The 16,375-nt window shown below is 40.5% G+C and overlaps 1 protein-coding gene across 4 annotated transcripts in view; it reads right to left on the bottom strand.

Moving 5' to 3' along the window:
* The window catches only part of RAB27A (RAB27A, member RAS oncogene family), an 85,995-nt gene that overhangs the window by 28,586 nt on the left and 41,034 nt on the right, over positions 1 to 16,375 (bottom strand). Inside the window, exon 1 of one of the 4 annotated variants that reach the window (XM_020896212.2) lies at positions 394 to 532. The exons of the other annotated variants lie outside the window; for them this stretch is intronic. The gene's annotated coding sequence lies outside the window, so the exon portion shown is untranslated. Of the gene's footprint in view, positions 1 to 393; positions 533 to 16,375 lie in introns of those variants that run through there. 4 annotated transcript variants of the gene reach the window in all.

The raw sequence follows: 16,375 nt of genomic DNA, 5'->3' as shown, positions 1-16,375 counted from the left end.
GTGGTTAAGAATCACCTTCCAAGGCAGGGGACGCAGGTTTGATCCCTCGTGGGGGAACTAAAATCCCACATGCTGCCAGGCAACTAAGCCCATGTGCTGCAACTAGAGAAGCCCCAGCATGCCACAGCTAGAGAAAGCCCACATGTGGCAACGAAGAGCCCATGCGCTGCAATGAAGACTCAGTGTAGCCAAAATAAAGAAAAAAAGAATTCTGCTGATCTCCCTCTCATTGTCCCCTTTTCATCCAGTCAGCTCCTATCCAGAAACTTTACCACAATTCTCAATGCTTCCCATTGGATTATTCCTATAGATACATAAAAAAAGCTCAGGCAAGGGCATTCACTGACTTTTCCAGGTTGCCTCCCCTAGCCCATCCTCAGTGTGGTGACTCACCTTATGTTCAAAAATCCTGAATTCTGATTCCCAAGAGCTGCTGCAGTGACCTCTGCAGAATGCCTTAGTGCAGAGCTACAACCTCACATCAGATATGGCTGGTCAGTCACCAAGGGCAGAGCCTCTTCAAACACTCAGCACTCTGTTTGCACACAGTAAAGAGTGACACAGTGCAGATGACGGCTTGCCATTTACAGCTTCTGTACTCACAGGGGCGGGTTTGCCAGTCCTGATGGTGTATAACAACGCTTCTCCAGAAGATGACCACTTGGGTCCAAATAAAGACTAGCTTGTCTCATCACAGCATCTGACTGGCTCCGAGTTATTCATAAATAAGAGATGAGAATTGAAAAGTAGGTCCAGATAACATTGAATCATTTGGCGGGGTGGGGGGGTCCCCTCCAAATAAATGAGTAAGCAGAAAGCAACTCCAAATTCTGCAAGGAGAGTGATGTAAGACGTTTCTGTGGCTACCTTGTTTTCTGTTTCTTTTTATTTTGAAAAAAAGTTGATCATTTCTATAAATATGTTTTTGTATCATTTTAAGTACAGGAGAAAATGTTGTCATCAATGGCACACTCTTCTAGAACTCTCTAAACGTACTTAAATGGAATTCAAAGACAGATGAACGTATCTTTAGGGCCCCAAAATTTAAAGTGTTTAGTTATCATGGGAGAAGAATTACACATCTAAGTCTATAAATGGTCTTCATGGGTTTTGTTTTCTATTCATGGTAACAGCAATACATAACAGTCTGTTCAAAACCAAACCAACATAAAAGAAGTGTTAACAAATGAAATACCACAACTGACGGTACAGACGCCACTGTTCATATTAATCATAGTTTATATTCTTGAGACTGCACCCTTAGATAATTATCTGCCTGTTGACCTGAAAACAAATGTTCAGACCTTCCATTTCCTGGGTTGTTTGCTAAAGAATAAAACAGAACCCAGAGAATTTAACTCATTTGTACAGTCTAGAACAAATGTCTCCTAACTTTAAGTCCAATGTCTATTCTACCCCAAGCTTTGTGGCCATTACTCAAGTTTTTACAAATGCATGTTGGCCTTACAAGTGACCAGGTAAGGGGGACTTCCCTGGTGGTTCAGTGGTTAAGAATCTACCTTGCAATGCTGGGGATGCGGATCCAATTTCTGGACAGGAAACTAAGATCCCACATACCATGGAGCTACTGAGCCCACGTGCCACAACTAGAGAATCTGTGTGCCGCTGTGAAAGATACTACTTTATCATGATTAAGACCTGACAAAAACAAACAAACAAATAAATAAATATTTTTCTTAAGTGGCCAGATTTTTAGGCTACCATACAAAGTAGCCTAACAGGAAACATGTGATTTCTGAAGTCAAGCAGAGCTAGACTGATTTCACATCTCCCACCTACCGGCTACCCAGATGTTTTGCAGCCTTGAATTTTCAGGTTTCCATTCTATGAAAAAGAAGATAATGTACACTACTTCACCCCATTGTTCTAAGGATTGAATGAGACACTCTTTGTGGAGTGACCAGCACAATGCTTGGCAGATGCTGGGTAGTCAGTAAATGCTGGTTGACGCTCATCTCCCCACGCTGGACAGATCAGATGGGGCTCTGAAGACCTAGAGCAATTTCTGAAATAGTCTCTGGGAAGCTTGAAACATGCATTTCTGACACAAAAGATTGCTGACTGGCTCAGAGTAGTTCACTAAGTCAGAAAAGATGACCCTATTTTTTGGCTAAATCTAACCATTTTCAATTAATTTTAAGTAGATACGTCATTTTCGAAAGAGTTATGACCAGCCTAAAATCAGGTTTAAATTACATAAAACACTCCAATCCATTCTAACCAATTCATACTTGTTCAAAAGAACCTCAATGGTTCATTCTGGTTGAGAATGAAAGAGTTAAGTTCAAAGACATTCTATCTACAAAACCATTTCTGATTGATCTAAAGCCACTTTGGCTAAAACCACATGTGTCTAACCATTTAGGTCTGGTTTCAAGAGCTCAAATAGGCCTCAGGCTGGTTTTAGCTAGCTCAAATAAGCTCTCACTTAGACAAGCAGGTTCTGACAGACTCATATGAGGTTTGATTGGTTCAGAATAAATTTTACTGAATCAAGTTAACACTGACCAATTAAATCTATCTGCAACTGGGCCACAGTTGCTCTAACTTTATCAAAACACTTGTAACTGGTTCAAGGTAAAAAGTGGTTCAAAACAGTCCAAGTTGAGACTTTCCTGGTGGTCCAAAGGCAAAGACAGTGTTCCCTATGCAGGAGTCCTGGATTTGATCCCTAGTCAGGGAACACGGGGCGGCTTCCCTTGTGGCTCAGCCGGTAAAGAATCCACCTGCAATGTAGAAAACCTGGGTTTGATCCTGGTTTGGGAAGATCCCCTGGAGAAAGGAAAGGCTACCCACTCCAATATTCTGGCCTGGAGAATTCCAGACTGTAGAGTCCATGAAGTCGTAAAGAGTCAGACACAATTGTGCAACTTTCACTTTCACTTTCAGGCAACTAGATCCCACCAGCCACAACTAAGACTTTGCATGCCACAACAAAGACTGAAGATCCCACGTGTTGCAACTAAGACCCAGAGAGGCCAAAAAATAAACATTAAAAAAAAAAGTCCAAGTTGACTGATCAGATGTTCAGTGTCAGACTAAAAAAGTAAAATGATAATCAGAAGCACCAAAAGCAATGGTTTGGTGTTTTAAACTTATGCCAAATCAATAAACTTAAAATTTTATTTATAATCACCTCAAATGTAGACAACCTGAACTCAAAAATGTATCTCCACCACAGTATAGTATCTTTCAATAACTGAACAGTTTGTCCATGTTGGAGTATAGTATACTGGTTGGGAGAAAGGACACTGTCCAAGGAGAAAACAATAAACAACAGGGAAAGGCATGATGAGTGACACTGCCCTCTTGGGTTGAGAACTCACCTCCTGACTTATCTCAAGGATCTGGCAGCAAAACATTGATCTGTGATCCAACAATGAAATATAAATTTCAGTTGGGTGGAAGGAACATTCAGGAAATTGGGAGGCTATTTAGAGTTTGTCCAAACTTGGACACAATGAACAGGCCGGTTTGGGTTAACAGAGACCAGAATTCTAAACAGTAAGGACATAAAAGGTTTCAGGGAACAGGCAGGTCTTCAAATTGTTAATAGAGATTTTTTCAGAGTTTTGGCAGGGTATTGATGGTGATAGGTTTCTTGTCTGAGATTCTGGTAGGTCTTCACATAGAACCATCTTCGTATGAAAAATTATTTTTGTTTCTTATTTTTGTTACTCAAGTCCTGAGTGGTGTCTCTGGAGCCTATTCTTCAGGAGAAAAAACATCCCACTCCTCAATTATGGAAATAATGAATTATTTTTCAGTATCAGTTCAGTCGCTCAGTTGTGTCCGACTCCTTGCAACCCCATGAACCACGGCACACCAAGCCTCCCTGTCCAACACAAACTCCTGGAGTCCACCCAAACTCATGCCCACTGAGTTGGTGATGCCATCCAACCATCTCATGCTCTGTCGTCCCCTTCTCCTCCTGCCCTCAATCTTTCTCAGCATCAGGGTCTTTTCAAATGAGTCAGCTCTTCGCATTAGGGGGCCAAAGGATTGGAGTTTCAGCTTCAACATCAGTCCTTCCAATGAACACCCAGGACTGATCTCCTTTAGGATGGACTGGTTGGATCTCCTTGCAGTCCAAGGGACTTTCAAGAGTCTTCTCCAATACCACAGATCAAAAGCATCAGTTCTTTGGCACTCAGTTTTCTTTATAGTCCAACTCTCACATCCATACATGACTACTGGAAAAACCATAGCCTTGACTAGACAGACACTTGTTGACAAAGTAATGTCTCTGCTTTTTAATATGCTATCTAGGTTGGTCATAACTTTCCTTCTAAGGAGTAAGCGTCTTTTAATTTCATGGCTGCAATCACCATCTGCAGTGATTTTAGAGCTCAGAAAAATAAAGTCAGCCACTGTTTCCCGTCTATTTGCCATGAGGTGATCGAACCAGATGCCATGATCTTAGTTTTCTGAATGTTGAGCTTTAAGCCAATTTTTTTCACTCTCCTCTTTCACTTTCATCAAGAGGCTCTTTAGTTCTTCTTCACTTTCTGCCATAAGGGTGGTGTCATCTGCATATCTGAGGTTATTGATATTTCTCCCAGCAATCTTGACTCCAGCTTGTGCTTCCTCCAGCCCAGCGTTTCTCATGATGTACTCTGCATATAAGTTAAATAAGCAGGGTGACAATATACAACCTTGATGTACTCCTTTTCCTATTTGGAACCAGTCTGTTGTTCCATGTCCAGTTCTAATTGTTGCTTCCTGACCTGCATACAGGTTTCTCAAGAGGCAGGTCAGGTGGTCTAGTATTCCCATCTCTTTTTATGTTGGCATTTTAGAGCACAAAGGGGAACAGAATAAAATACACAATGCAGAATCTGGGGCACCCAAACAACATGTCGTCCACACAATTTCCAGCAAGTACTCCAACCTACTGATCCTTGGGAAGCCAGTTCATCAAGCCCTCCCAATTGCATTGCTCTTACTAAAAATATGTCAGATGCCCACATGTCAAGCAGTTTGCACGCATTAGGGCAAAACCCTCATCACAGCCCTAAAGATACACATCATACATACTTCCTCCCTCGGAAAAATCTCAGTGTCTTTCTATCACGAATGCCACAATGAAAGGATGAGTAAGTGGGTCTTGGGAAGTCTATCACATGTCAACATGGGCTCAATTCCAATGTATTGTTGAGAAACAGAAAGAAGTGGAGGTTAAGAGCACGGACTCTAGAACTGAATCACCCACATGTGAGTTCAGTCATGTCACTTTAGAAAACTTAATGTCTTTTGCCTCAGGGTCTCCATTTTAAAAATAGGAATGATATCCTATTTTATTAATACTATTATGTATATGCTTTGTTATTTTAACTTTCTTATAAGTAGGGTGTATCTTATATTTCACAGTTTTACAACCTATGACAACTTGCAACTGTTAGTAAATAAAATGGCACTAGAAATACAGTTGTGTGAAAACCTTTCAAGAGCATTTTCTAGCAAAATCAAGATACAGCATCAACACATTTAGATTTGGTGAAGCACAATAGTAAATCTATCTCAAACGTCTGTTGTGAGGATTGAGTTAATGTATACATATAAAGTTTGGAATAGCGCTTGGCACACAATAACTGCTATTAGCATCATAACCTAGCAGTCTAGTTCTGAAGGGTTAATACCCAGGCAATCTTCCTTCCTAGAAACCTAAAAAAAGAACTTAATCCCTAAAGTAAAAAAAGACACAAAATAAGACTCTATGGAGACCATTTGAATATAAGGTCACTTCTTTAAACACAATGCCTCCTGGAGAAAGTAGCATCTAAACCTCAAGGAAATGTCTTCTATTAATAAAAGTCAAGAATGCCCTCAATTTTGGATAGGCAAAAAAACTTTCTTATCCAGCTCACTTCTTTCTCCCCTCCTTACACAAATATTTTTTCAAAGTGCTCTCCACCCTCACTCTCATGAGAGTAACAATAGTAGGCAAGGAACACCCACTTCTTCAACAAGGACCATGTGGTGACAAATGCCTGGTAAGAGAAAGTCAATGATCTTATTCCTTATTTAAAAAATAAAATATATTTTAATTGCTCTTCATGAAATAAGATAGAAGAAAATGGTTTAGCTAAAACAAAAAGGAACGATCCCTCTCTGAGTGAATCTCGGTGTCTCTATGTGCCTCCCTCTCCCTCACAAACACACACAACATAGTCCAAATTCTCCATGAAGCTCCCTATTAAATTCAGTCATAGATTCCGGCCTTAGGATCCCCTATCACAAGGCAGAGTCATTCTACAGTTACCCCAGATAATCTGGCCAGTTCTTGAAAGCCTGATTTTCCCTCTATCAACCATATTTAGTACAGAGATTAACAAGCAGGGGGAGATGGTATTACCTGAACCACTACCACACACCACAAACGGCAGGAGATAGTCACCACTTTTTGTCATCATCCTGAAGGAGAGCTTCAAGACTGTATAAGAAAGGGATGTTTTCTTAATATGGTGGTAAGTAGGTTTGGGTTCAAATTCTGAACCCTTGTTGGTGTGACTTGATCCAGGTTCATCACACTAAGCCCGCATTCTTAAACTACAAAGTAGAAATAACATTACAAACCTCACTGGGTTACTTTAAGGATGAAGTGACATAAACCACAGAAAATTTTAGCACACTGCTTGGTTTGAATCATGTTCAATAACTGAAATTTCTCTTTATCAATACTACTACTAAAGCATAGCCTCATCACATTCTTATTAGGCAAAGCATGTAATTTTACAACCAGTGCCTGAACCTTCTGAAAAAATTGAAAAATTCAATTTAGCTGCTGTCATGTACAAGGCCTTTATCACAAAAGTTACCTTGGCATTCTGATCTAACAGTGAGTTTTAACTGGGTAATTTCAGCACTGTCAGAGCTAGAGTGTTCATCACCAAAGCATTTTATAATACACCAAGATCTGAGTAGGGGCAACGTGTGTTTACCAAATGAGCTCTGGCTACCACTGTCTTAGGTCACTGCAATTGCTATACCCTGAAGTGAAACACATTTACTTTCACTGCAAAAGCAAGATGTGTACTGCCCAAGAGTGGGGCTCCTCATTTCTACAATAGAAGACAGCCTCTGCTCTCTGTACACATGACCTTCCTCTTCTCAATTTCTGGTCTAGTTTGAATGGATACGTTTCCACCCTCCTCAACAGGCTGGAAAATGTCAGTTTTCATTCCAATCCCAAAGAAAGGCAATCCCAAAGAATGCTCAAACTACCGCACAATTGCACTCATCTCAGACGCTAGTAAAGTAATGCTCAAAATTCTCCAAGCCAGACTTCAGCAATATGTGAACCGTGAACTTCCAGATGTTCAAGCTGGATTTAGAAAAGGCAGAGGAACCAGAGATCAAATTGTCAACATTTGCTGGATCATCGAAAAAGCAAGAGTTCCAGAAAAACATATATTTCTGCTTTATTGACCATGCCAAAGCCTTTGACTGTGTGGATCACAATAAACTGTGGAAAATTCTGAAAGAGATGGGCCAACCAGACCATCCGACCTGGCTCTTGAGAAACCTGTATGCAGGTCAGGAAGCAACAGTTAGAACTGGACATGGAACAACAGACTGGTTCCAAATAGGAAAAGGAGTATGTCAAGGCTGTATATTGTCACCCTGCTTATTTAACTTATATGCAGACTACATCAAGAGAAACGCTGGGCTAGATGAAGCACAAGCTGGAATCAAGATTGCTGGGAGAAATATCAATAATCTCAGACATGCAGATGACACCACCCTTATGGCAGAAAGTGAAGAGGAACTAAAAAGCCTCTTGATGAAAGTGAAAGAGGAGAGTGGAAAAGTTGGCTTAAAGCTCAACATTCAGAAAACTAAGATCATGGCATCTGATCCCATCACTTCATGCGAAATAGATGGGGAAACAGTGGAAACAGTGTCAGACTTTATTTTGGGGGGTTCCAAAATCACTGCAGATGGTGACTGCAGCCATGAAATTAAAAGACGCTTACCCCTTAGAAGGAAAGTTATGACCAACCTAGACAGCATATTAAAAAGCAGAGACATTACTTTGCCAACAAAGGTCCATATAGTCAAGACTATGGTTTTTCCAGTGGTCATGTATGGATGTGAGAGTTGGACTGTGAAGAAAGCTGAGCACTGAAGAATTGATGCTTTTGAACTATGGTGTTGGAGAAGACCCTTGAGAGTCCCTTGGACTGCAAGGAGATACAACCAGTCCATCCTAAAGGAGATCAGTCCTGAATATTCATTGGAAGGACTGATGCTGAAGCTGAAACTCCAATACTTCGGCCACCTAATGCGAAGAGTTGACTCATTGGAAAAGACCCTGATGCTGGGAGGGATTGGGGGCAGGAGGAGAAGGGGACGACAGAGGATGAGATGATTGGATGGCATCACCGACTCGATGGGCATGAGTTTGAGTAAACTCCAGGAGTTTGTGATGGACAGGGAGGCCTAGCGTGCTGCAATTCATGCGGTCGCAAAGAGTCGGACATGACTGAGCGACTGAACTGAACTGAACAGGTTGACAGTGAAATAGATGAAATTATAAACAAAGAGCTTATCTTGTTTGTGCAAAGATCTCAGGTAGGGACTTTCCTGATGGTCTGGTGGCTAAGATTCTGAGCTCCCAATGCAGGGAGCCAAGGTTCAATTCCTGGTCAGGGAAGTAGATCCCACATGTTGCAACCAAGACACAATGCAGCCAAATAAATAAAAGTAAATATTAAAAACATTAAAAGAAAAAAAAAAGATTCCATGTGCCATAATGAAGATCAAAGATCCCATGTGCTACAACTAAAACTTGGTGCAAACAAATAATTATTCTTTTCAAGATCATCTTAGGTAGAGAAAAGTTAAATAGAAATATAATGGCTTTGAAAAATAGACAGAAACAGGAATCTCTTTCTTCCTTGTCTGCTTATTGAAAGATGAGTTTGGCTTTATCCAAATTCAGAATATTAGATTATAAGCGCATTACATATTCACCTATAACCTATGATTTGTAAATGGATTCTTCTCAATATAGTGTTTTGTAGTAATATCATACATCCACCATTGATAGTGAAAAGAGAGGCATGTGACTAAAAACTGACAGAATCTAAATTTACATATCTTAATATTTATACATGTGCCTGTTACATAGGAATATTCCATTTTCCCTATTTAAACAAAGTGAAAAGACTAACTTCTAGCAGATGATGATATCTAAATGCCATTTAGATGATATATAAAGTGACAAATTATTCAAGGAAAGAACAGAATTATCTACAAAAACTGTTGAATTAAATATACATTCCTAAATATTGCCAGGCCATCCAAATATATCATTTGTAAAAGCATTCTTCAGACATTTGCAATTCTTTATGAGTATTAAAGAGAAGGTCCAGAATAAAGAAAAAATAAACAGTCCCAACCCAAGAGTTCACCTACTATTTCTAAGATGTTACCATCACCTCTGTAGGTAACCAACATAAACCGGTAGACCAATAATTCAAGCAACTACAAAAAGCAGAGGCACCAGAATGTTTCATGGAAGTAGAAAATGTTCTTCTGGAAGACCACTGTCAACAACTCAAATGAGATACTGGCTTTTTTGTTTTTTTAAACTATAGAGATCATTGATTCATTTATTCCAAAGACGTTATTTGTTGTCCACCTCTTTTAGGATCAGAATATGAATGTTTACCAAAATTTATGAAAAGTAAACACTGGGTGTTGTATTGCTCATAGTTTGTGACAAGTACATCCTGTTTTATAGACACAGAGTAACAGGAATAAAGGTGTAATACAGAATCTGTCACTTGTAAAATATAGGCAATACTGTGGTAATAGGAGTGGCTGTTTGGTTTGCTGAGTAATATCTCAAATAACATGAAAGTATCCCCATAATGGTCACAACCACATGTCCTATCAATGGAATGTCTCACCTGTGGCTAAATGTGCTTCTTAAAGGCACCATGAAGCAAGGAAGACTCCAAGAATTACAAAGAAGTACAATACCTGTGAAGTCTACTCCCTCGAAGACAATGAAACATAGGTGTCGGAGTCAAGGTCTCCTAAATTCAAACAATGGGACACCACCACCCACCTGTGTAAAGTGAGTAGCAAAATGCATGATGGAAATCAACATATCATAGCTCTTCTAATGACTACAACAGATTAAGGTTTGAAAACTGATATTATGACATTAAGACTGGTGTTTTTTCCATCATATCGTAAGAGGGACACTGAACCTAATAAAGCTCCTAAAGAATGGAGTAAAAATATTTTCTGAAAATGGAAAAGGAGTGACCTAAGCTTGGTTCAGTTCAGTTGCTTAGTCATATCCGACTCTTTTCGATCCCACAGACTGCAGCACGCCAGGCCTCCCTGTCCATCACCAACTCCCAGAGTTTACTCAAACTCATGTCCATTGAGTTGGTCATGCCATCCAACCATCTTATCCTCTGTAGTCCCCTTCTCCTCCTGCCTTCAATCTTTCCCAGCATCAGGATCTTTTAAAAGAGTCAGTTCTTCGCATCAGGTGGCCAAAGTATTGGAGTTTCAGCTTAAGCATCAGTCCTTCCAAAGAGTATTCAGGACTGGAGAAGGAAATGGCAAAACACTTCAGTATTCTTGCCTTGAAAGAACCCCATGAACAGTATGAAAAGACCTAAGCTCCCTGGAAGGCAATATATCTGCAAGACTAACTGATTCATAGAGGAAATTTTGCTATTAAGTTTTGAAGAAGTAGAAGTGAAGAGTTGTTGGCTATGTCAGAATGACGCCAAACTCCCAGGGCCAAGACTCAAAGATGGAAATATGAGGAGTGAGCATGTTGCTACCACAGACAGAATTGGAAGGATTACAAATGAAGAAGCACTCAAAGGACCTGAAAGTGAAGAATACATTTCCAAGGTTGCAAAACACCTTGAAATACCCTTTATGTGTATTTATGACTGAGGAACAAAGTTGAGGACTCTGCCGAGTCTGGTCCTCCTGGAATGTGGGAAGGTTGGAAGGCCTTTGGCCAACACAGTCTGGCTGTCCATGTGCATCTCACCTGCCTCAAAGCTTTTCACGTAAGGTAACACAGGGAAGATGCTGATTTCTCAGAGGAAATGCACCCAGTCAAGAAAAGAATCACCTCGCTTTGTGATGGAGCAACAATGCTTCTTCCACAACAAGAAAATTTTAGGATGAAAAAAAAAACTGTGAATTAAAAGAATCCAGAGCTATTGAAGATGACTTTCCAAACAAAACAGTGGGGTAAATATCCCTGAGTTGGCAGTAGCTGGGGAAGAGAGGGTTCCTTCATCATTGCCTTTTTAAAAAACTAGGACATGGAGAAGGAAATGGCAACCCACTGCAGTATTCTTGCCTGGAGAATCCCAGGGACAGAGGAGCCTGGTGGGCTGCCGTCTATGGGGTCGCACAGAGTTGGACACGACTGAAGTGACTTAGCAGCAGCAGCAGCAGAAGCCATCATCTACCACTGCTCATGCTCTGTGTTGAAGATGTATCAGAGTAATTGCATCTGTGAAAATGTGCAACATTCTTTCACATTTTCATTCTTTTGTATGTAAGATTTCTTTGGCCTGGACTGATCTTTCCTTTGATTTGGCTTTACCTTCTCCAGGATGTTTCTTCTGACCTCCTTGTCTGCGTTTAAGCCAATTCTGTCTCTGTGTCTGAAAGACCTTTTATGTATATTACATTACATAAATTATCACACATTATTAATTTGCTAATCTCATTTCCCCCAAATATTGTTTATTGAAACAATAAAACAGACTCTTTAAAAAAAATAAAATAATAAAAAACTAGGACAAAAACTCTATATTTATTCATGTAGAGAAACTGTCCAGAGTATACCACTGCCCTGCCTTTCTAGACTCCTTCATTTGCATACTAGGACATCATTGTCACTGTTGTTTTGTAAGTGTGGTTTTTTACAGTGTACTGTAACATTTCCCTGACTTCTTAATCAAAGGGCACAGACTGTACCTCATCTTTTCTGTGATGAGATGCACTGTGCCCCAGTGGCTCAGCGGTAAAGAATCCACCTGCCAAGGCAGGAGATGCAGATTCAATCCCTGGGTCAGGGAGATCCCCTGGAGGAGGAAATGGCAATGCACTCCAGTATTCTTGCCTGGAAAATTCCAAGAACAGAAGAGTCTGGTGGGGTCACAAAGAGTCGGACACAACTGAGCATGCACGCACTGTACGTAACCGCATACTTTCAGGAGCTGTGAATGGTGAGGGCTCCTACTCCACACACCCGACTGAGATGAAGCATTGGTGTGGCATACAGACATTCACGAAGGCCACTAAGATGCACTGGATATGTATTTCCTTCTCCCTCGTTCTGTCAACCCCGTAGCCTTGCCTGTGCTGACCACATCAGAGCACAGCTGTTCTCTGCCCCAGGGATATGCTTCTCAGATGCAGGCTGGCTTATGAAAGCACATCATCTCTTCACAGCTGGTTTTCTTTTCCACAGTCTCCTGTCCACCCTATGATTCCCTCCTGTTGGGTCCCACTTCTATTCATTGCCCTGAGTCATGACTCCTCTGTTCTCTCCTTTTCTGGCTTTCCTGTCTCTCATCTCCAGGTACTCGTCCCAAACTTCAGCTTGTGTGAGCAAAAACTGACCTTACACCAACAACGCCAGTCAATGAATACTGGTGCTCTCCTTATAATGGTGAGCAGCTACCTCAATTTTAAGGTATTGGACCCTCCTTCACAAGCTCATACACTACTCTGTCTTTAGGGACTTCTGCTTTTCCAATAAGGAAAGGAGTTTTCCTCCAGCTAAGTCTGGGAACAGGGCCATTTCTGAAACCCAAGTGCTTCTCTGTGGTGCCAGCTTGGGTTTTATCATATATTGATGAAAAGGCAGCATACAGACACAAGTTGATCATGAGTTTAAAACACTATTGTCTGTAAATATTCCACCATATGTTAACTTAGTTCTTTTAAAAACAGTAAAATAGGCTCAGAAAAAAAATCAAACTATTTCCTGATGTTTTAGCAGCACCAGACAACAGTACTCGGATTCTTAGCCTCTCTTGTTTGGTGTCGATAAGCTCTAAACAGCCGGCTATAGGTCTTTCTAGCTCTCATCAGATCCACTCTCTCTGTTAATATACTTACAACACATGTTTAGCTGCTCCCTACATATAATATTCTTTAACAGCTAAATCAAAAGGAAAAAAAAAAAAGAAACTCACCTATGGCCCAGGTCCGGTGGGATATACTTCTTGTTGATTCTCAAGAAGTCTTGCCCAGTTCCACCTATTCAGTAGGCAGTCTTAGCAAGGGACTGTTTGCATTTCTATCAACATCTGTGTATAGACTAGGGTGTGCCTTGAGTTTACTTATGCAAAAGAGGACAGAAGTACTTGCAGTCACCCAGCCTATTTCTAAATCAGTCTGTCAGATCACATTGTTGGCTTTCTTGTGATTACTGTTGTTGTTTTCTAATTTTATTACCTTTGGGTCAGTAAATGTGGTCTGCTTAATATCAAATTGGGGAGGGGGTTGTTAAGTATGAAAATAATCTGTATTCCCTGTCTGTTGCATGCAGAATTAGATATGTACTAGTTCAAGCCAGTTAGTTGCATTTTTCAATCTGATATATCCTTGTTTATGTTTTTCTACTTCTCCTGTTAGGTTCCAAGGAAATAATGTATCTTATTTTAGAAAATTAAGCACAAGACAATGTCTTAAAGGAGCTGAAAATAACACATCATAAAAGAACAAGGCACTGCAGTCCTTATGAGAGGCCTCAAGTCTGTGGGATCTCAAGCCTTCTAGGATCCATAGAGGTGCTTTAAGAGTCTATAATTATTCAAATGCCTTTTTTCTGTTTTATTATTTTTTATATATTTTTATATTATATTATATATATATTTTAACTGGAATAAAAATCTACAGTCAAATGAGTTATAATCCACACTCAGAGGTCTCCAAACCGCTCACTGACACTGCCTGGCAAAGCTATTTGCTAGACTAGTGCACATTACAACCCTCTCAATTAACAGCACATTTACGAGAGAATTCCAAATACTATATAGTATTTGGCATTCTCATAAATGTGTCACTAATTGAGAAGGCTGTAATGCATACTAGTCTTTCCTTATTTTCTTTCATTTTTAAAAATCTGGAGTGAATTCACATGTCCACTCTTGTGAGAGTAGTTAAGGAAGCATGTGTGAGCCACACTCAGTAAGTGACAGCAAGGCTCAGGCATGTCTGTTCAGCACAGTGGCTTTTTCCCTGTTAGGATAGTCAATTGAGCAATAAGGAATGAACACAATATGTTGCATCCTAGCACTTTATTACAGATCACTACAGAGATGATTTTATGTTTGGGGGGCTTCTTGTCTGACTTAGAGCAGTTTTAAGTTTGGGTTACTTTTTGTCCATAGCAGGTCAGTGTCTTCACAGCCAGCTGGATGCTCTGGCACTTGGGCTCAAAACTACCTAACGTCACTGCCGCAGATCCTTCACTCCCTCAGAAAACTGCTCTTGTCCAGCTGGCTGCAAACTTTCCTTAGCAAGTTTCTTCAAATGAAATCTTACCTGGCACTCTAATATATAAAACAGGTGAATTTAGAACCACTCTGGTGAAAGAAGTGAAGGTAAGCCCACTTTCAGGCCTGTGAACCCAACAAGGTCCTAACAAGCACTCCACCGTACACACGTGGAAAACCAGTGTGGAAAGCTCAACCTCAAATGGCTCTGAATCATCTCATTTGCCTTCAACTTTGTACCCAACACTGTCTTTCTCCCTACACACCTCACACTGACAGCTCATTACAAGGTCTGCTAGGCTTTTTCATTCAACATCTCCTAAAGACACCATCTCTCAAATCTTGCCCACTTAACCACAACCTTAGGACTCTTCTTATCTGGGAGCGAAAATCTGGAATGTATTGAAAGACCATGGTAAGAACTCCAAGAAGGGCAACCTGGAGCTTCAGAGAATAAGAGTCTTGGAAACAATGATCACTGAGTCACTCAAAGGGAAGGGAGAGCTGTGGAGATGGGAGAAAAACCTAAAATCTAAAATCCTCTTCACTAACTTGACTTTTTCCATAAATTCAAAAGAAATTACTAGTATTGTATTTTCTCCACAGGACCCCTTGTTCCAGCTAATGGCTGTATCATGAGGAATGCTACACATGCAACGACTGCTACTTAGACCCATCTGAAAGTTCCAGGGAAGGAGGAAAGGGCACAGGTCAGATGGGAACAGAGCAACCCCTAGTGCTCCCTACCCAAGAAGGCAGCCTCATATGAAGGTAGCACAGAACCAACTTCACTTCAGAAGGGGTAAATACAAATGGAGGCCCCAGACAGGTGGGAAGAGTCACGCCAGAGATGAACACCAACAAATCAAGGAGTAGATCAAAAAGGGGGAGAGGTGGCTTATGAATTCGAGGAACTCAGAATGACACCTACCCACACACACTGGGAAGACCACTTAGTTCATCAGGAACCACACTTAGAAAAGACCCAGGTAGTAGTTACTTTATCAAAAGCCAGAGAGATTCTTACCTAAGTCAGGGAAATTATTCCAACAAGTTGCTCCCTCCTGCTTAATCCATGCAATTTCCAAGCCTCCCTAATTGACCCAGGCAGGTTCCTGCCCTGTGCAAATGGAAAACTCAAGCATTCAGGTTAGAACTTGGTTCCCAAACCCATACCTGTCTTTGTCATCAACCAGGTAGTAAGGACACCTACAGGAAACAAGCTCCTATTTTCTATTTTGGCCACATTGTGTAGCATGTGTTAGTTCCCACCTCAAACCCATGCCCCGTGCTTTGGAAGTTTGGAGTCATAACCACTGGGCCACAAGGGAAGTTCCAAGTTCTATTTTCTGAATGCGCCTATTAGAAAGACATTTGAAGGGAGGGGGCTAAGAATATAGGGGCCAAAGTCAGTGAGCAAGATGGTCACTCAGAAAGAAGCTACAGGGCCTCATAAAAAAAAAAAAAAAGTGAATAGAGAGACCTCAATATAGGTATGCTAAGGCAAAATAAAGATTCTGTGTTAGCAAGGAAACTATGAATCTGCAGGAGAACAAGCCAAGAGGGGAAAGAATTACAGACAAGAGGAGCATAAAACATATGAAAGGAACACCATGAGGATGTAAGTATTTGTGCATGAATAACAGATAGACAAGCAGCAACTTTAGAAACTTCGAGGGTTTGGAGGAAATTGAAGAAACATGTAATACTGTACTTCAGCTTAATGAGGATAAAATGAGAATCTATATATGAAAGAGGTGACCTCAAAGTAGTAAAAAAAGGTTTTATAAGCTACACATGAAATCATTCTCATAATTCTATAATCATGCCTTAATAAACCCACTTGT

This window comes from Odocoileus virginianus, chromosome 6 (assembly GCF_023699985.2).
Source record: "Odocoileus virginianus isolate 20LAN1187 ecotype Illinois chromosome 6, Ovbor_1.2, whole genome shotgun sequence".
NCBI classification, from domain to species: Eukaryota; Metazoa; Chordata; class Mammalia; order Artiodactyla; family Cervidae; genus Odocoileus; species Odocoileus virginianus.
Note: the sequence above shows the minus strand (reverse complement) of the source record. Positions and strands in the feature narration are given on the sequence as shown.